This window comes from Microcaecilia unicolor, chromosome 5 (genome assembly GCF_901765095.1).
Source record: "Microcaecilia unicolor chromosome 5, aMicUni1.1, whole genome shotgun sequence".
Classification (NCBI taxonomy): Eukaryota; Metazoa; Chordata; class Amphibia; order Gymnophiona; family Siphonopidae; genus Microcaecilia; species Microcaecilia unicolor.
In genome coordinates this window covers 42,545,677-42,568,021 of record NC_044035.1, presented here as the reverse complement: position 1 = coordinate 42,568,021, position 22,345 = coordinate 42,545,677, and the positions used below count along the sequence as shown (strand labels likewise).

General features: G+C 40.9%; 1 protein-coding gene across 3 annotated transcripts in view; it reads right to left on the bottom strand.

The window, feature by feature from the left end:
- Positions 1–20,275, bottom strand: part of SEMA4G (semaphorin 4G) — a 408,621-nt gene extending 388,346 nt beyond the window's left edge. For all 3 annotated transcript variants that reach the window (XM_030202836.1, XM_030202840.1, XM_030202839.1), the window contains exon 1: positions 20,168–20,275. The gene's annotated coding sequence lies outside the window, so the exon portion shown is untranslated. The remainder of the gene's footprint in view (positions 1–20,167) is intronic.
- Positions 20,276–22,345: the final 2,070 nt, after the last annotated feature.

Sequence of the window (22,345 nt, the reverse complement as noted above, 5' to 3'; positions counted from 1 at the left end):
ACAAATGAAATCTCAATAATAATTTGAATTAAGGACCTTATTACAAGTCGACACCATGGCTACCAATATAGTGTTTCATTATCTATCATTTTGGTGTTATGCCAAATGGATGCAGTCAGACTACCAACAAGGAGTAGGGAAGTCTCTAAAGCAAAGAGTGTAGATATTGCAGGTTCTATCAAGAGAAATAATCAAGAATTTAGTGTAAGGCAGACATTTTAGAGCCATATAAAGAAGTGCCTTTTCTATAAGGAGCCAATCAGGACTGTAAGATTGGCCACTTTTGGTTAGATAACCATTGGGCTCATAACAAAAGATTAGCAAGGTGGTTAAGTATTAAAATTAAAAAAAAGGAATCCAAAACCTCCGGATTCATTAGAAGCTTTGAGAGTCTTTATTTATTGTGAACATTTATATCCCACATAATCCCACCAGGCAGGCTCTATGTGGCTTACAATGCTATTCTAGGTTGTTTACCTTGCCTTAGATATTTAGTAATAAGTATTATCTATATTCTTATAAAAAAGGATGGAGCAAGATGTTGGTAATATATGAATATAGTAACTGATAGCAGGCATAAGTGTCATTTTTATAGTGTCGATCCCACTCCACCATAGAGCATTAATGGGATCCACCTTTGAAGTATCTATTTTCTTTAGGATGTTACCTACATTTAATTGCATAATATGTTCTCTATGGAAATACATGCCCAGATATTTAATATATAAAAGGAGACCAGTGAAAGTTAGAAGATCCTAAATCTATCTGCATTGTGTGGTCATTCATGGGCGTGGCCTCCAGATTTATCCCAGCTGATTTGATATCCGGAAAATGAAGAAAAAAATTATTAAATGTAAGAAGAGCTGGAATTGATGTCACTGAAACTGTAAAAAAAGATCATGTCATCTGCATACGCCAGAAATTTGAATTCATGCCCATCAATAACTTCACCAGATATATTAATGTTATTTCTAATGGCAACCAATAGGGGTTCCAAAGCTAAACTGAATGAGAAGATGGTGGGCATCCCTGTCTGGTACCCCTTAGCTAGACTGAACATTATAAGAAAGCTCACCTTTTATCTGAATTCTAGAACATAGTTTAGTATACAATACTTGCACCCATTTAACAGAATCAGAAGCACATCTAAACCATTCAAAATTTTTAAATAAATATGGCCATTCAACCAAATCGAAGGCTTTTTCTGCATACAAAAAGATAGCCAAGGTAGAAGATGAGATTTTGGTGTTTGTAAAAGTCAATAGGTCATGAAATGTTCTAGCATGACCGCCAATGAATCTTCCAGATATGAATGCAACTTGATTAGTGTGGATTAGAGAATCAATTACTCTAGTCTTGTAGCTAAAACTTTAGCCATAACTTTACAGTCTAAACTAAGTAGAGAATATGGGATGAAAATTTTGAACTCTGGTTATGTCACATTCTGGTTTCGGTAAAATAACTTGTGCTTCAGCAAACTGACCATGTGATATGGGGTACTGCCATAAGTGATATATAAAGAGCACAAAATGGGAGAAAGATTGCAATGAAAGAAGTGGTAAAATTCAGTCGTGTACCCATGTGGTCAGAGTGCCTTATTGCTAGCCATAGATTTAATGGCCAAGGTTATTTCTTAAACTTTAATTGGTGCACCAAGAGAACCCTTTTGTACACGGGAAAGGAGTGGATGACTTTCTATGAAACTGTTCATAGCATCTGTGGTGTTTGTACAAGAAGTGCTGAATAAACGTTGATACTAGGCGACAAAAGCTCTGGAAATATCTTTATCCATGGTAGCTACGTGATCATTTTCTAAATGTATAGTTGATATACAAATGTCTATGTTGACTTATAACAATATAGCTGGCAAGTAATCTAGTTGTAGTGACCAGTTTTATGCACAGCCAGATTGTGAGTAGCTTCTTGATAGCTACATAATTTATTATATTCATATTGAATTAGAGACATAAGTATATTGTGGCATTTAGTACTGGTTTTTCCAGTTCTTTCATTTTAGTTTCTAGTTGAAGTTGCATAGACCCCTGTTTTTTTCTTAGTGAAGCTTATTATTTCACCTCTAAGCCAAGCTTTGAAGGCTTCCCACATGGTAGGTGGAAGGTCTGTATTATCATGCCATTTGTAGAATTTTGTTATAAAATTATCAATTTTTTGGATGAAATCTGAATCCTTCCGTTTACTATAGTCAAGCTGTAACTTAAGATAGATCATTGCATGATCGCTAATTAAAACTGGATCAATTTTCAAGTCAATGGTCTGAGTTAATGATTTAGGGCTCCCTTACTGAACATCGGTAAAAGAGGCCCTGAGGTAGCATCGGCATGCGGGTTTGTCATGCTGAAGCCCCCTTTTATCACCCCTGTTAAAAGGCTTTTTTTTTTTTTTAAGGAAGGAAATGACCATGCTGTGAGTTAAACACTTGCTCACATGGCCATTTCCTGGGGGAGCCCTTAGCGCCTCCTATTTAGGAGGCAATAGGAGTTCTGGCGGTAGCTCAGTGGTAATCAATGCCCAAATAGCACTGGGCATGCCCCCAGTGCTAGAAAATATTTTCTAGCACCGGGATTGGTGTGCAGCAGGAGTTGGAACTACAGCCAGGCTCCCCAATGAGCCCTATGGTAGGGTCAAATTGCCATGCGCCAAGCTGGTGCTACCCCCTACTACCCTTCTGTAAAAGGACCACTTAGAAGGAAGAAAAACATCTATTCTCATGTATGAGTGATGTGGAGCAGAATAAAATGAGTATTTGTGCCACATGGCCACAAAACCTAATGTTTATATGGTTGCAAGAAACTCCTTTTTCCCATTTTAGTTTGTCTTTGAATGCAGTTTGACTAACAATCCAGGATGTTATCCAGAGTAACGTTAAAATCTCCAGCCAACAAGACTGGTATATATTTTAATTCTAATAAAACCTCTGATTTCATGTATGAAGACAGGTGTATCAATATTGGGTGCATAAACATTCATGATATAAAATTTTATAGAACCAAGCCGTAGCATGGCAATTGCCCATTGACCAATAAGATTAAAAGATTGGAGACCATGAATTGGAAGATGTTTAAATAAAATAGCTGCTACTCCTTTTTTAGAATGAGCAGGTGCATAAATTGATTGACGAATCCACAGAGGATTAAACCTCATACAATTGATAAGCAAGTCTCTTGCAACAGTAATATGTCAAGGCTGCTTTTTTTTTTTTTTTAAGCACGATTAATTGTTGTTTTGGCATTTAGTTGGATGATTCAGTTCACTGACTGAATCCATGAGGCTTTATTGCAAAAGAATGACATCAAATCATATCAAAACTAGTAGTATTCTGCATTGGAAATGAATGACATCAACACAATCAAATAAAATTTGACCAAATCAGTATCCCCATCATCAGAACTATAAACATAATAAAAATAAAAAAAACATGACATTCCAGTAGCCATTTCAAGCATTTGGAAACATAAACATCTCTCAATCTCTATACGAATAAGATTCATTATAGGGAAAAAGAAAGTAATATAAATGCAAATTAAAAATCATAGGTGAGATAATAAAAGGATACAGAAAGGCATCATATTTACATAACAAACATATGTAGTTAAATTAAATATCATATAGTTACCAAGACCTTCAGAGTTAAGTTACTGTGATAAGTAGGACTCATTCATAAAATAAACTGTGAGAATAGGAGATCTCATTATGGGGAAACACGTAACCATATTATCAATATAAGTACATAAGTACATAAGTAGTGCCATACTGGGAAAGACCAAAGGTCCATCTAGCCCAGCATCCTGTCACCGACAGTGGCCAATCCAGGTCAAGGGCACCTGGCACGCTCCCCAAACGTAAAAACATTCCAGACAAGTTATACCTAAAAATGCGGAATTTTTCCAAGTCCATTTAATAGCGGTCTATGGACTTGTCCTTTAGGAATCTATCTAACCCCTTTTTAAACTCCGTCAAGCTAACCGCCCGTACCACGTTCTCCGGCAATGAATTCCAGAGTCTAATTACACGTTGGGTGAAGAAAAATTTTCTCCGATTCGTTTTAAATTTACCACACTGTAGCTTCAACTCATGCCCTCTAGTCCTAGTATTTTTGGATAGCGTGAACAGTCGCTTCACATCCACCCGATCCATTCCACTCATTATTTTATACACTTCTATCGTATCTCCCCTCAGCCGTCTCTTCTCCAAGCTGAAAAGCCCTAGCCTTCTCAGCCTCTCTTCATAGGAAAGTCGTCCCATCCCCACTATCATTTTCGTCGCCCTTCGCTGTACCTTTTCCAATTCTACTATATCTTTTTTGAGATACGGAGACCAGTACTGAACACAATACTCCAGGTGCGGTCGCACCATGGAGCGATACAACGGCATTATAACATCCGCACACCTGGACTCCATACCCTTCCTAATAACACCCAACATTCTATTCGCTTTCCTAGCCGCAGCAGCACACTGAGCAGAAGGTTTCAGCGTATCATCGACGACGACACCCAGATCCCTTTCTTGATCCGTAACTCCTAACGCGGAACCTTGCAAGACGTAGCTATAATTCGGGTTCCTCTTACCCACATGCATCACTTTGCACTTGTCAACATTGAACTTCATCTGCCACTTGCACGCCCATTCTCCCAGTCTCGCAAGGTCCTCCTGTAATCGTTCACATTCCTCCTGCGACTTGACGACCCTGAATAATTTTGTGTCATCGGCGAATTTAATTACCTCACTAGTTATTCCCATCTCTAGGTCATTTATAAATACATTAAAAAGCAACGGACCCAGCACAGACCCCTGCGGGACCCCACTAACTACCCTCCTCCACTGAGAATACTGGCCACGCAATCCTACTCTCTGCTTCCTATCTTTCAACCAGTTCTTAATCCATAATAATACCCTACCTCCGATTCCATGACTCTGCAATTTCTTCAGGAGTCTTTCGTGCGGCACTTTGTCAAACGCCTTCTGAAAATCCAGATATACAATATCAACCGGCTCCCCATTGTCCACATGTTTGCTTACCCCCTCAAAAAAATGCATTAGATTGGTGAGGCAAGACTTCCCTTCACTAAATCCGTGCTGACTTTGTCTCATCAGTCCATGTTTTTGTATATGCTCTGCAATTTTATTCTTAATAATAGCCTCCACCATCTTGCCCGGCACCGACGTCAGACTCACCGGTCTATAATTTCCCGGATCTCCTCTGGAACCCTTCTTAAAAATCGGAGTAACATTGGCTACCCTCCAGTCTTCCGGTACTACACTCGATTTTAGGGACAGATTGCATATTTCTAACAGTAGCTCCGCAAGTTCATTTTTTAGTTCTATTAATACTCTGGGATGAATACCATCAGGTCCCGGTGATTTACTACTCTTCAGCTTGCTGAACTGACCCATTACATCCTCCAAGGTTACAGAGAATTTGTTTAGTTTCTCCGACTCCCCCGCTTCAAATATTCTTTCCGGCACCGGTGTCCCCCCCAAATCCTCCTCGGTGAAGACCGAAGCAAAGAATTCATTTAATTTCTCCGCTACGGCTTTGTCCTCCTTGATCGCCCCTTTAACACCATTTTCGTCCAGCGGCCCAACCGACTCTTTGGCCGGTTTCCTGCTTTTAATGTATCTAAAAAAATTTTTACTATGTATTTTTGCTTCCAACACTAATTTCTTCTCAAAGTCCTTTTTTGCCCTCCTTATCTCCGCTTTGCATTTGGCTTGGCATTCCTTATGATCTATCCTGTTACTTTCAGTTGGTTCTCTTCTCCACTTTCTGAAGGATTGTTTTTTGGCTCTAATGATTTCCTTTATCTTACTGTTTAGCCCCGTTTCCGAAACCAATGAAACGGTTTTTTTTGTGTATGTGGGTTTTTTTTGTGTATGTGTCACAGAGTTATTTTTTGTGTGTGTGTGTGAGGGTGCGGTGTGTGTGCAGGTTGTTGATGATGGAGGTGGTGCGTCGGTGTGCGGTTGTTTCGTTAGTTTGGCAGCCAGTCTCCAGCGATTCCTAGGCAGGGAAGGAGTACTCCTCCCCCTTCCTTGGTGGCTGTTTGCTGCTGGCTGGGTCGCAGATAATCCTTCCAGCTGGGCCGCAGCTTGTCCTGTTCGCCCACGTCCCAGATGGTGACGGGCACGTTGTTTTCCGGCTCCTCTGACTCCATGTCAAGCAATCCCAAATATAGTCTTTGCTATGGGCCCTCTGGCACTCTTCAGTACCGGCATTAGGCATTTAAAAATTTCTCCCCCCCCCCCCCCCGGTCTATTTTTGCACATACCCACAGCAGGAATATTCTTCTCTCGTTCCAGCGGTGGTTCTGTGCTCTCCGTGCTGCACAGATAATGAGCCATTCTGCTGGGGAATGCTCCTCCCTTATTGTCACGTAGTTTCCCCTGATTGGTCCGTCTTACGTTGCCTAGTGTTGCCTGGGAACGGTGTTGTGATGGTCCTTTGTGTTTCAGAATGGTGAGGGTGTTTTTTCTGATTGGTCAGTCATGCGAGGGCGGAGCAGAGAGACATGATCAGTGTTCTGGCTTCACCACCATGAATCCATGAACCCTTCAGTGAGTGACTGAGTGACTTCAGAACGTTGTCTTCAGAACGTTGAGGGTGAGTTTTATTATAGTAGATAAGTAGTCATCCAATTTTAATTTGCATGATCCATGCATATAGAACTTCATGCTCTTTATAAATGGTGGTACGGTTATTTTATGTACATTTTCATTCTTGCAGAGTACAGTAATCCAAAGCAAGCTTCCAAATCTTATCTGACAGTTAGAAATGCTTTCCTTTTCATAGAGGTGGTTTTTGCTAAGTCTGATAGAATAAGTACTTTCTTGCCTCAATAAAATAAAGGCGGCTTATCTTTTGCAGCCATGAGGATTTGAAGGGCTTGTATCATATCATAGGATTTTTTCCACCACAGATCTGGGGTGTGACACATTAGCTATGGTGAGCCCTTTCAATTTCAAGGACCAGAGTGAAATCAATATTCAAGAATCCAGGTAGCCAGTCTGCCAAAAAAAAAAAAAATATATATATAGATATATCTTATTTTGATTTTCTACTCCCTCTGGAAGTCCTAAGATCCTTATATTATTTCTACTGGATCTGTTCGCTAAATCTTCAAGATCCTCTCTTAGGCCTTTAATGGCATCAGCATTGGATTTGATTAAACAGCTTACACTTGTGCGTTTCTCTAAGGCTTTAGCATACAATTGAGAAGGTGCAAGTTTAGCATGTATTCCCTCCATCTCCTTTCTCATGTCACAAGATAATTCAATATGTTGGTAAAGAATGTCTTTAATAGATTTAAATTCAGATATTACCATGTCTTCACTGTTCCGAGAAGTCCAACAGCCAGCTTAGACTTTTCAGTTTGGGACATTTTTTATGAGATCTGGCTGCTAGAATCAAGCAGCAATCTTAAATTAGCACAAAAATTTAAAAAAGTAGAAGCAGCAGTAAAGGCTACACATTTCACAGACACTTTTTGGGTCCAAATGCCAGACATATCCAACGAGTACCAAAATCCTAACTCACAGCTTCTTCAGATGTTCATGTGTGTTATTCAAACACTATTTGTCTACTGCTGTGATTAAATTGTATTAATATTATTACAATCTTATATCCCACAACCACCAACCAGTTCAGTGTGGGTTACAATCAAGATATGTATTTTCTTGAAGAATTCTTCAATACCATATTAAAAGGCCCTCAAGCAACAGTTTTGGAAAGAGTCCACCTCACAAAATCCTTGAGGGGCTGCAAGTGGGCCACTTTCTTCTTTGGTTTCCAGGCTGCGTCATTGGCAATACTTCCTTCTTTACAACATGAGCAGCACATCACCCAGGGGAGGGAAAGAGCTGGGAATTGCCTGCAGCTACTTTTGTCTGACTTACGTGGGTTCCCCAAAACACTTCCACTGTATGCAGATGTTTCAGAACATGGCAACCAGGATTGCGAATGGGGCAATTCCTTCTAGCTGTTTTGGATCTGCCCTTTGAATACCACACCATGGAGAAATAGGTGTGGGGGGGTTCTCCCTTTGCAAGGCCAACTGTTTCCTTCAAACACACTATGGCATCCTCTGCAGGTTTCTGGGGGGGGGGGGGGGGGGGGAAGAGAGCACGAGAGAGATTCAGGCAAGTACTTCTGGAACCAAATGCAGCCTTTACCTGGCTTTTAAGTCCAGCCAGTAATGTTTGGTAAATGAGATGGTGACTAAGAGGCTAAGCTACATAAATCCTCTGGTGATATGAATCTACATTCAACCCAGGATGATGCTTAAGCCCTTGTCAAGTGGACTTATTAACCTGCAGATATTTAAATGTCTCCACAGTACAAATGAACAGGAGGCAGGTGTCTTTCAACTGAAAGGAAGCTCTGGAACAAGTGGGCATAATATCAAGTAAGAAAGGGGTTAGAGTCAGAAGTACTCTTTAAAAAAAAAAAACACAACTTCTTTACAGAAAGTGTAGTAGGTGGAATGACCTCCCAATGGAGGTGGTGGAGACCAGGACTGTAACTAAATTCAAGAAATCATGAGACGGGTATGTGGATTTCTTACAGGAAAGAAGAGAGAGCAGATGGAATGGATGGACCATAATGGCCTTTATTTGCCATCATTTTGTATGTTTCCATATAGACCTTTGCTAGAATAGGCAAAAGCAACAGCCTCCCTAATCCATCTGACTATGGAAGCCTTGCATACAGTGTTGATTTGATCCAGGTTAATCAGAAGCATATATTTTGATGGCTTATGGTCTTTGTATGCAATTCTCATTTGGTATTTTATTGATTTTTTGCTCCACATTCTTCTTAGACATTTCATACTGGATCCTCTGATATCGCAACTATGCCTGCCTCCTTTTCCTCTTTCAATTCATCTTATTGCATTTTTGTTCACTTGTTTAGTCACTTCATGTCACATTTAGTCACAACCAATAGAAGAATTTTAGTACCAACACTCAGATTTTATTGTACTATTGTTCTTTTCTTGACAGTAATAGTTCAGGGCCTTTGGATTTTCACATTGGAATTAGCCACTTTTTTTCTTTTATTGCAAAAACACATACAATTTATACAGTAAATGACTGTGGGATTCCTACTAAAGTTACTAGCATCAAATGGAATGGGGCAGCTTCTGGGAAAAATGAAAGGATAAACTCTCCTTTAACATCAAGCATGGCTACCTACATGAAAAAGTTGGAAGCTCTGAGATGTACTTTATTAAAACAGATGGCCACTTGAAAGACTACCTTAAAAGTAACAGGTCCTCCAGCAATATTTGCCTTGATGACTCATAGGAAACAAAAGTTAAAGCCCTAAGAACCAATTTATTTCCAAATGGGCATGAGTGGCTGAAGTGTGCACTCTCTCTGAGAGTTAAACAGCTCACCTATGTCTGGGTGAGCTGCAAAGATGCCCCTTGGACTATTTCTATACCGATGTCACTACTTGTACCCGAAGAGAGTTAAGGGACAGCTCATTCTCCATATCCTTTTAAAAGAGAACATTTTTATTGGCACATCAATAGGAGATAAAGCTTGCTCTTGCCACCAAACCAGTATCAGAGTATGGAGGCTGAGCCTTTTCTAGCGTTCAAGAACATATAAATCACAGTAGCTGAATGGCTTCTGTTTAGTCCTCTCAGTATGTGGCCCCAGAATTGAAGTCCCATCACTTTGGGGCAGGAGATGTCGGCAGCCAAACTCTGTCACTGCCTCCTACACGCAGTGCAGTAGCACCACCACTAAGTATGTCAGACATACCTCTGGCAGTTCAGATGAGGACCACAGGAACATATCTGTACAACCACTAGTGCTCTGCACTCCTGCTGTACAAAAGATGGCGCTTCCTTTGCTGCTTTTTTTTTTCTACTAAAACAGCTACTACTTTGGCTAGCTCCAAGTTCATCCTCATCCCCGAGGCAACAATCTCATTGGGGGGGGGGGGGGGGGGGGGGGGGGGGGGTCCTTTTAGTCAGTTGTGGTAAAAAGGGCCACAGCATGCGACAAAATCAGCCCCTGCCGTTAGTGCAGAGCCCTTTTTACCACAGTAGGTAAAAATGCCTGAAGATAGCTATGCGGTAACATTGCTCTTACGCATGGCCATGTGAGGAGGAGAACAGACCGCCACACACTGAGGTAGAGGTAAGGGCTCCCGTGGTAACTGAGTAGCGCATGTCACTGCCCAATTACCGCCAGGTTAGCACCACACTAGAAAATAGCCAGATATTTTCCCTAGCATGGCAAATGGCACAAGCTGGGGCTAGAACTACTGCCAGCAATGAAGTTGGGCCGGCAGCAGATCCAGATTAGCATATGGTAAGCTTGTGTTGGGCTTACCGCCGCTTTGTAAAAGGGCCGTTCAGTGCTGTCTTGGTTTGGAGGAGGCAAGGAGAACACAACCCCTATAGGGCTGATCCCCAGGAGGAAAAGGAGGATTAGACACCTGCCTAGGTGTTACCCGTTGATCCTTTGGAACCAGTAATGTGCTCCATTATAGAAGCAGACCTGGAAGGGCTTCTTCCTTACTACACAAGTCCAAAACAACTGCTCTTCAACTGGGGGCAAAGAACACAAGATTCACTTCAAGTGCAGCAGCCTATGTACAGAAGACACCTTGCCTCCATCTACTGGTAGGAAGAGAGGAAAAAAATAAAATATTACATTTAAAAAAACAAAACAAAGGAAGCTGGGGTGCTTTTTGAAGCATAATATGAAGACAATGTATACCAGAAAGATTCACTGTAGATCCGATATAAAGCAGACATTGGGGCCAAGAAATTAATCACATTAAATAAATCCACATTAGATCAGATCTCCAGTGTAATCGTATCTACAGTATACTTAGACTGAATTAAAAAGCAACTGAATAAATAATGACATCTCCTTAGAAGTACTGGGGAGAAAGGCTATTTCTAAATCATTGAAGCTTCAAGAAAGACTGTTCTATACACATTTTTTAGGCAAACGTAATTGCTGCGGTCAGAGCTAACTACTAATACTAAAAGATATCTGCTTCAGGAAGGGGACAACATTTTGTCCTCAAATGTTTAGCTACATATTCTAAACACCCCCCCCCCCCCCCCACACACACACACACACACGCAGGATTCCAATTTCCAATATACCCCAACATACAGCTATAGCACGCCAAATCACCCCATAAACATGCAGATTGCAGTGCTATGGAAATAAACTAATGTGAATATATAAGCAACTTTTCTTCCCAAGCATAACCAAGGCATTATTTATCAGGAGTACTGCAGGTTGTCCTCCTGCAATCAGTTTACTGTACTTGCTGAATAAATCACACTCCTACAGAACCCATTAAATTTATGAAGGGAACAAAATGAAAAGTTGAGGCGGACTGGGTTTTTTTTCTATGTTTTATTGTTTCTTTGCCTTGAAGTTATCCAGACTCAATGCAAAAAAAAAACCACAAAAAATTCTTATATTTTTCTTCCTTCCAACCCAAGAATGTTAGAAAACAATTATGTATAAAGAGGTCACAAATGTCCACCCATTCATCCATCTGTCCATCTTCCTGGAGACATAATACTCCAAAGATTTAAGAGAACTGGACTAAATTTGGTACATGGCAAAACTAAGGAAAATAAAACAAAGCTTGGCCAAATTAGACCAAGGAGAACAAAGGGAATGAGCATAGGATTTTATAGAATCGAAGCAGTTTACATATTATATGCAGGTACTTATTTTGTACCTGAGGTAACAGAGGGTTAAGTGACCTGCCCGGAGTGACAAGGAGCTGCAGTGGGAATCAAATCCAGTTCACCAGGATCAAAGCTCACTGCACTAACCGCCATTTGTTCCGGTGAAATAACAGAGCCTCTGGCATTTCTATGGGAGATGACATTCCAGTTTACCAACATTTATATACCGAAACAGGTAACTGCTGTTTTCAGTTTGCCTGCCCCCCTCACCCCACCCTCCTGGGTACATATACATTCAGAGACTGGAAATCCATGAGGCGCACTTCACCATCCAGCCCCCATTGCCACACTCTTAAATGACTCAGATGTACATTTCTTTTACTTCTTTGAAACCTGGTGGTTGAAGCCTATAGCCCTCAATGGTTGAGCCTATAGCCCTCAATGGTTGCTATGTATGGTGACTCTGCATCTAGTGACTGAACAGTGTGTTTTGCTGCTGGTTGCTATGTACTGCCAACTAGTGGTGGAGAAAAAACAGCAATACCCAAGGACACTGGCCCACCATAAACTCCAGTGATCGAACCATCTTCGTGATATATTACACTTGGCTATCGTTTTATTCTTCTTCCCAAACCAACAGAATGTTTAGGTACAGTTCTATTCAATTTAAACAGTCCCTTTCCGCTCCATTCCAGAGTACAAGTGCAGAGATGAGTTGGAAAACATTTCATGAGCCTTACTTTCCACACTTGTTCTTGACTATATGGCGAGCATGCTTAGAAAGCTCAAAAGCACACCGAAAGTCAAGCAGAATAAAATGGAGGGAGATTGTCGCATGTATTCTATTTTATAAGTTCTGTCAAATTGGATTTATACTGTGCACATTTGGTAATTGTGTTATGCATGAAGTTGGTCCTATTTTATAACTGCACATCTAATTGGGTGCCATTTATAAAATTTGAGGGATATTATTTTAGGTTACGGCTTCTCAAAGCAGAAGGCAAATCTCTGGAAGAAAAAAGGAGCCCTCCTGTGAAGAAGCCCATAAGTCAGCGCCGGTTTGAAAATTTAGCATTCGGGGGGGGGGGGGGGGGGGGGGAGAGGTGGTAGTAGGTCATAAGTCCCCGTACTGTACAGGTTCTTGGCATCAGCCAAAAGGCATGCAAAAAAGAGTCATCAGTTCACAGCACAATCATGTATATGAATATTAGCCACAAAACAGCAGAATAGTGTTTGCCTACATGCCACTTGAAAAGTTCAAATAGGTCAGGACAAGTAAGAGCAACAGAGTAAGAGGAAACAATCAGAAGTGGAACCAAGAAGAAATGCAAAAGGTTAGCATGACTTCAGAAAGTCTACTGCAGAGTTGGAGAAGTCAAGTCCAAGGGCCAATATGGATCACCATTTCTCAACCTAGTTCTGACTGGAAGAACACCAAGGCAGTCTGGCTTCCTGGACAACCACAATAAACACGTATGAGGTACATCTGCATACATTAAAGACTTGGTGTATGTCCATGTTTTCCAACCCGAGTGTTTTTAGCCCTAATCAGCTGTGCCACAGAGTCAACACTGCATGATACTGAGATCCAGACTAGCAACTGGGCTCTGTTCTCAGCCTGCTGCAGCTACAAAAGATACCAGCAGTGGTTCTTCAAAATGCAGGAGCTCTTTTCAGAGCACACGTCTCTCCTTCCTAGAGACATAAGCCTCAGTATGTGGAAATTAACAGCAGCTTGTAGGGCGCAGCCAGCCAGGCCTTGCTATTGCATACAGCACCTATGTAACATTGGGATTAGTATTATTCTTTTACCTTCGCAGTTCTGAGCAGATCACAACTAAAAAAAGGCCAGAACAACAACTGGGAATTTTTAAAAAAAAGTGTTTTTCTATTAAATGATTGTGCTTGCTATTCTTTGTTTAGCACATATACACACACACATATATTATATATATATATATATATATATATATATATATACACACACACACACAAACAGACTAGTTTTAATCCTCCTCCTAAACTAGCTGTAAGAAACCAGTAAAACTATATTTTTTTTCACACAATCTTGGAAGGTAGAGTTTAAAAAATGAAACATTTTTTTATGTGTTCATACATATAGAATGGTGCTCAACCAAACAAAATTTTATAAAATTGTATCCTGGCTTCTAAATGAAGTTAGTACAAGGATACATACAATTGTGAAATACTATTATATTTCTAGAGAGAGAAGATTAATCAGACAACAGTATTTTGGATGGATTGAAATTTCTTCAGCGATTGCTTAGAACAGCCTAGAAAAACAATATTAGAAATCAGAACGACAAGCAAGGATTACATTTGCAGATGATACAAAACTATTCAAGGTTCTTAAAACACATGCGGACTCTGAAAAATGTCAGGAAGACCTTAGGAAATTGAAAGACTGGCCATCCAAACTGCAGGTGAAATTCAATGTAGACAAATGCAAATTGATGCACATTGGGAAGAAAAATCCAAATCGGTTACCTGACGCTAGGGACCACCTTTGAGGTCAGCACTCAAGAAAAAGATGTAGGTGGCATTGTACACAATACGCTGGAATCATCTGTTCAGTGTGAAGCGGCAGCCAAAAAAAAGTATGCTAGGAATTATTAGGAAAGGGATGGTAAATAAGACCAAGAATATTATAATGCCTCTATCGCTCCATGGTGCAACCTCACCTTGAGCACCACGTTCACTTCTAGTCGCTGTATTTAAAAAAAAAAAGATATAGCGGAATTAGAAAAGGTTCAAAGGAAAGCAACCTAAAAGATAAAGGGGATGGAATTCCTCCCATATGAGGAAAGGCTAACAAGGTTAGGGCTCTTCAGCATGGAAGACAGACAGCTGAGGGGAGATAGGATTTTGCAGACCTCAATCATGAATGGTGGAGAACAGGTAACATTGAATTGATTTTTCATTCTTTCAAAAAAATACAAAGACTTGGGAACACAAGGAAAATTACATGGAAATACTTTCAAAACAAATAGAAAAATATTTTTTCACTCAATTAATATATTTAAACTCCAGAACTCTGCAGGAGGATGTAGTAACAGTGGTTAGCACATCAGGTTTAAAAAAAGGGTTTGGACAAGTTCCTGGAGGAAAAGTCTATAGTCTGCTACTGAGACAAACATGGGGAAGCCACTGCTTGCCCCGAAATTGGTAGCATGGAATGTTGCTACTAATTAGTTTCTGCCAGGTACTTGTGACCTGGATTGACCACTGTTGGAAACAAGATACTAGGCTAGATGGACCAGTGGTCTGACCCAGTATGGCTATTCTTATCTTCTTAGCCCAATTGTGAAAGCAGTAGTGCTTGTGTTAATAGTATGAACTGATCTAATGAGAAAGCTGTGTATGTGTAAATTTTTTGGCATCAGGCAAAAGGTTTTCCATATCAAACAGCTAAAGTTTGATCAATGAGTATTCCCAAAATCTTAACTGACAGGTGTTTATATTTATATTAATTGTAAACGATGTCTAGTTAGGATCTGGTCTAATCTCAATCAAGATAAATTTTCTCTCTCGTATTTAGCTTTAACTCCTGTTTTAGCATCCGTTTTTTGTTTCTGAATAACAGGCAACTCTGCATGCAATGAAGGATACAGAGGGATTTAAGTAGTAATGTCACCTGCATAATTAAGACATCCCTGTCTCTTCAGTTCTAGTCCAAATGAATATAAAAATACATTAAATAATGTAGGGGATAGAGGTAACCCTTGTGGGACCCTGCATGGATTTTGCCAGGAGTCAGAAAGTTTTATTATTCATTTTGACTCCATACAATATACCAAAGCGCCACAGAACCAAGTGAGAACCCCCTTTCTTCTAGAATCATTAACAGCATTATATGATCTACCAGGTCAAAGGCACTTGAAAGATCAAACTGAAGAATGAGCATTTTCTTCTCGCCACTGAGAGCTGACCTGGCAGCATCTATCAAAGATCCTAATACTAACACAGTTTCCATGCTAGATGCTGAATAGAAACAACTGAGAAAAATGAAGTATATTATGAGTTTCTAAATATTGCAGACTAGTGGGGCTCTCTTTCCTAGATTTTCTTTTTCTCATGCATATCCATACCACTTGCTCTGCAGTGTCCAGGGTGCATAAGTATCGGAAAACTGGGACAGACCAAGGGTCCATCGAGCCCAGCACCCTGTCACCAACAGCGGCCAAAAGAACAAGCAACTTGTCCCGCCCATCCTAGAAATACTGTATTACTCCCTCATCCATTCAATAACATTCTATGGCTTTTTCCTCCAGGAAGCCATCCAACCCTTTTTTTTTTTTTAAAGTCCGCTAAGTTAACCGCCTTAACCACCTTTTCCGGCAGCGAGTTCCAGAGTTTAACTACGCGTTGAGTGAAGAAATTTTTCCTCCGATTCATTTTAAATTTACCACACTGCAGCTTCATTGCATGCCCCCTTGTCCTAGTATTTTTGGAAAGCATAAACAGACGCTCCACATCGACCCGTACCATTCCACTCATCTTATAGACCTCTATCGTATCTCCCCTCAGCTGCCTTTTCTCCAAGCTGAAGAGCACATTTTTAAAAAACATTTGTGTACACCAATGTTTCTGAACCTTTTCAAGCCCAAATTCACTTCATGTCTACAGATATCCTGAAAACCAGACCAATGAATGTGCCTCCAGCAACAGGGTAACGTTGAAAAAGTGATGCCCGTAAATATAAACAATATGCCCATCCAGTCTGCTCAGTTCTTCTGAAGAACTGGGAACCCACATTGTAAAGCACTACATATAAGATTCAGCTCTAACGGCACAAAATATGCAGTGGCGTAGGAAGGGGGGCGGTGGGGCGGTCCACCCCGGGTGCACGCCGCTGGGGGGTGTCGGCGCCTCACTGGTTCCTTGCTCTCTCTGCCCCGGAACAGGTTACTTCCTGTTCCGGGGCAGAGAGAGCAGGGAACCAGCGAGGCACCGACACCCCCCAGCGGCGTGCACTCGGCGGATTGGCTCTCCCGCCCGCCCCTCACCGCCTTCCAGGTATGTTCTCGGGCGGGGGGGGGTTGCGCTCTGGAGGGGGAGGGTGCGCCGCAGCGACCCGCCCCGGGTGTCAGCTGCCCTCGCGACGCCACTGAAAATATGTCAACAGTTATAAAGTGTTATAAGCACAGATGGTACACAAGGTAGCACACGATTTCCAGAGCGAGTTCAGAGTTTAGGCTGGTTAAGGCCACACAGATTTGTGCTCTGAACAGGGGGATACAGATGTTGTCATTTTCAGGTCATCTACATAACCTTGTATATTTGACTACAGATGCTGCTTAACATTTTAGTTAAAAATTTTCAGTGTGCAAACACTGTAATCTGCTGACTTAACAGTTAGTTAACTGACCTCTCCCTAAATGACAACGCATCGAAGACCATAATACTGATTTCTATTTTAAATTGTACAGTACTTTGTCATATTAAGTAGTATGCTGATGTGGAACAATTAGATAATTCTGAAGCATCTTCGGTATAAGGCTTTCTCTAACCAACTTCCTTCCTTCACTCCATGCAACCACCCCTGTTTATTGTGACTTTATACAACTTGCTATACCATGTGAACTGTCAAGCAGGGCTAAGTGGGTTACATACTAATAGTACATAAAAAGAAAAGAACTGCAATAATGATAGGAAAGAAACACTAACTTATACATTCAGAAGTACAACCTGGAGTAAAACATTAATCTCATAGGAAAATGGTGCCAGACAAATATACTACCAATACTTACTGGGACATAGAAAGAGGCCTACTCAAAAAAAGCCAAGTTTTAAGCAAGGATTTAAATGTTCTCAGAAAAGGTTAACTATACAGAAACAATGGCACCACAAAAAAAAAAAAAAAAAAAGCATTATATCATGCGCTTTCCAACTGAACCAAATTTGGGCCAGGCAAGACCATATGATGGTCAACATAGGAGCCAACTTTTCAAAATTATTAGGGGTGCTAAGCCCAGTGGAAATAACCCTTCCTTGGACACATACAATGAATTTTCTCAATATTGGGGGTGCTCAAACACCCACAGAGTCGGCTCCTATGTGGTCAAGGATCTTAAACCCTTGCAATGGTGAGTAAGGAATGGTCAGAGTAGATAAGGCAGAGAACCTTGGTGAAATGCACAAAAGGCTAACACCAGGATTTTGAACTGAATACAAAATTGAACTGGCAGCCAATCATGTGAAATGATCTGATTTATGGAGATGGCAAAAAAAGATGGATTGCCATATTCTGAAGCAGTTTAAGTAGGGTTTTGAACACACCTAAATCAACGCAATTGAAACAGTCAAGCCTAGTCACGAGTAGAGAGCCAAGATCAAAGACTGGAAAGTATTATAATCAAAAAGATCGCACAGTGTGTAACTGATTCAAAAGGGAAAAAATTTGTTTTAAATAAATAGTGAAGAAATCTGCAGTCCAAAGTACAAAATCTAATAGGACACCTAAATACTGAGAACTAGTCACTGGAGTAAATCAAAGTACCTAAAAGACAGTGCTACAGAAGGTGGTGTTAAATGGCCCCTCAACCAGCAAGCCACAGTTTTATTCCAATTTAGCACAAGTCAATGATCAAACAGCCATTGGGTGATAGCCTCCAGGCAATGCTGAAGATATGACAAATCGGGAGGGGGGGGGGGGGAAGGGTTGGTTTCAACAGCAACAGAATGTTGTCTGCATAAATGTTGAAAGGAATATTATGACTGTATCACTGTGGCAGGGGGCCTAAGGAAAATGTTAAACAAGAGGGGAGAAAGGATGGATCCTTGAAGTAAGCCACACGATAATAGCTTATTATGGGAACAAATCAAAAATTTACATACAATTAAATACATATAAGAAAGGAACTAATAGGAATGGAAAGGTCAAAAGACAGTAAGAGTCATGCCTAAAGCACCACACAATCTATGTCCTCCAAATTAAATACAGCTAAAAAATGTCTCCCTAGCATGCTTCCTATTTAAAACCCCCTAGCATGCTTACTATTTAGAACTAAAGCGAATGTGGGAGGGGGGCCCAGAGCACAGCAAGCAGCACTTTCCTATAAATATATACTAAAAATGTGAAGAAACCAGAACAATGGATAAGTAAGCCAAGCAGTGACTACTGGACTAGCTCTAAAAGCCCAAACGAGCTAAACCAAATTATAAACTACAGAAAAAGATAGGAGCCAGGTCTCACAAATACTAAACAGTGAGATGGTGCTTGGATTCAACTTTCCATGTCTCAGTAAGCTATAATCCCCCTTTCCTCCCGTCAATGCAGTCACTGTGTTGAAGGCAGCAATCTCTGGGGGGGGGGTTTTGCCTACCCACTAAACCTGGCTCTGGCTACTTTTTCGAGATACCCTACGCATAGGTACCATCATCATTTCAAGATGATCGGGGGTGCCAAAACACCATACATACATATTACTCTGGACGAAACAAACGAGCATATTCAATATTGCCGGGGGGGGGGGGGGGGGGTATGTTCAGCACCCATTGGCACACAGCGAATCGGCTCTTATGGCCCCATGTAATATAAATTACGGGACACTACACACAAGTTTGAAAAATAGGATTAGGCTCTCTCAGGAAAGTCTTCCATGCTCCTAGCTATCTCTCCAGCCCTCCGAAATAGTATTAGTAAAGCAGGATCACCCTTAAGAGGAAAAGATTGGGAGGAGGGAGGGAGAGAAGATTTATTATTATTATTACATTTGTACCCCGTGCTTTCCCACACAATGCGGCTTACATAGTAATTTGAAATACAAAGTTAATAGAATTTTAATAAAACAGTAGTAAAACAACGTAAAATCAGGCTTAGTAGTGTATGATAAGTTGAGCTAGATAATATATGACTAGGATAAAAGAGGGTAGACAGGATAGGATAGTGTAATTTGGGAGAAAGGGTAAGGAGGGCTAAAATTAAGGAGCGATGGAAAGAGAAGGATGGTAGGTTGGTATTTAAGTCAGAACAGAATTGGGGGTGGAAGTTGGAGAGATTAGGTTGCGAGGATTATAAAAATCATCATAATTTACTCGCGTATAATGTCCTCCACTTTTTCTTTCCTTCCCACAAACACAAAGCCACAGTATTCATCACAGAACGTTAACAAAAGCTGTTCAACCAGTTTATAGCCAAGAAGATACCAAGTCACACGCATTCGGCTGCCCTCGCTCAGTCCTCCTGACCGGTCTCCCTTCCCCGTGGTCAACTCTCTCCTCCCTGTCCGCGATCCGGCACCTCTTCCTCCAACAGCCCCCCCCCCAACTCACCCTGCCACAGGCCGCCCACTGCTTGCCTTCTCCGGTACCCCAATACCCTATGACACAACTTCTCTCCTTCCGAACCTGTCACGGGCGCTATTTCAAATACAAGTTGGAAGTAGAAAACCTGCACGAGAACGGCGTTTGCTCCCCGTGTTAAAGTGAACGAGCATATAACGGTGACCACTTACTTCTCCAGGGTTCTCTCTCCAAGACGCCCAAATACCGCTTCCTCCGCCTTTCAATAATTCAGCGCAGCTGCACTTAACTCACTCACTCTCTCTCTCTCTCGCGCTCTGCCCGAGCTGACGTTGCCAGGCTCACCTACCTTGTTACCTATACGGAACCACTAGCGTCAGAAGGCACCTGATCTACTCGCGCATGCGTGTGGGGACCCTCCACGTGCAGCGTTCGGCTGCACGTGGAGGGGTCGCCACGCCAGGCGCACACCCAAGGAGGTTGAAGGAAAAAAACAGGAGACGAAGTTAACCTATCCAGTCCGTTATATGAGCTGAAGCCAGTAGGCGGAGCTTGCCGCGGTTTTAGTACACCCAAAACATAGCAAACGCTATTGAAAACAATAGCAAAATATTATATATATTTTTTTGTTAAACTTTTTACTTTTAATATATTTGAAAGTTTCCCATATGTAGATATAAATATCATTAAATCAAAACTGAATAGCAGTAAAACTACTTCAGAAGTTATTGTAGCTGTTAGAAACAGCACTAATAAAGGTTGTATTTTGTGCTCATTTTTCTACACCGTTCTATGTAATATAGTAACACATGGCCAAATTTCAGTGAGGATATCCTGTTTACTGATGGGTTCATCTTAACTGTTGTTGTAATCTGCTTTGGGAAGCCTCTGTGTTACAAAGATTGGAAGTAAAATTAAACTCTCATTGGGGCACATGGAATCACATCTTCACCTCATCTCTTTTGTACAAATGGATTATTCTGTTTTGAGCATGTTTCAGGGACAAGTGTGTTTTATAAGTCAAAATAATAAAAATAAATATTTTCTTTCATGCAGATCGCTCATTTGTTTAAACATAGCTGAATGGGCTAATAAGCCCCTAATGCAGTCCGCTGGTTTTCTTATATTTTGTCCTTGTGATGACTTGTACTGTGCCAAAACTGGAAATAAAGTGAGATAGAATAATAGTATTCAGTAACATCCAAAACTTATTAATTAATGTTATAATTGTGTTTGTATTTGGGTAATAACTGAGAAAACCCCAAATCAACTTAGCATGTACTGGATCACTAGAGAAATAAAACAGAAATGCAATTCCTTTTGTACTGAACACAATACACAGACAGCAATGATGCACATTTCCCAAAGCCAACATATTCCAGTTAATAAACTCAAAACGTTTTTCTACCTTTTATTGTCTATACATTATGTTTTTCAATAATATTGATTCCAGTTTCTCTTTTCTGCTTTCCTGTCTCTCTTCAAAGGTCCTGGGAAGAACACTGCACTGGGCTTGATCCCTCTACTTCAGGGGTCCTCAAATGCCGCCCTTGAGGGCCACAACCCAGCCTGGTTTTCAGGATTTCCCCAATAAATATAAGGGAAGAGCCACACGGAGGTGGAGGTGCACTGGATCCCTACGGACAACAGTTCAATGTAGAGCAGAGAGGGAGTAGGGCAGGTAGGCGCTTTCCAATCAGTGAAGGAGACGTATGAATGATAAAAGACTTTATCGGATAACATCAAAGGTGACTCGACACAGCTGCTGTGTTTCGGCGCCAAAGCGTCTGCCTCAGGAATCTTATGATGTAATGTAAAATTGTAACGATGAGCACAGAAAAACTGGTCCCCCACTCAGAGTTAAGATAACTAATGATTGAATGGCAGCTGGACAAGGAAAGGTTTTCTTGTGAGCCAATAAGGCTCTGAGGGGCGGGGCTCTGTGAGTAGGGTAGGTGAAGCCCTGTGACTGTCAGATGTTATAAAGGAGTGGCTCAGGTTGATGACAATGAGTAGAAGCCTGGAAACTGAAGGGGAAGTACCTGGTGCCCTGAAGTGGAGAAATTGATGGGAAAATTGTACTAAGGTTTTAGATACACACGTATAACTTATTTTGAATATTAAGATTTAAGATAGAACAGGACAGGGAAGTGCATTTGCTAGCACACATTCAGTAGCATGCATCAAAAAATGTAGTGCACACAGACTTGGTTTAGTGCACTATGAATGAATGCATAAAGTCAATTTGTGGAATTAAAATGTTCTAATGCATGCCAAAAGTCTGAAAATCAGGAAAAAGGTCAAAAATCTCAAAACAAAATGAAAAGTTTTTCATCGTGCACATCCTTAATTCAGAAGTGTTTAACATCTGTATCTGCTAGCATTACAAA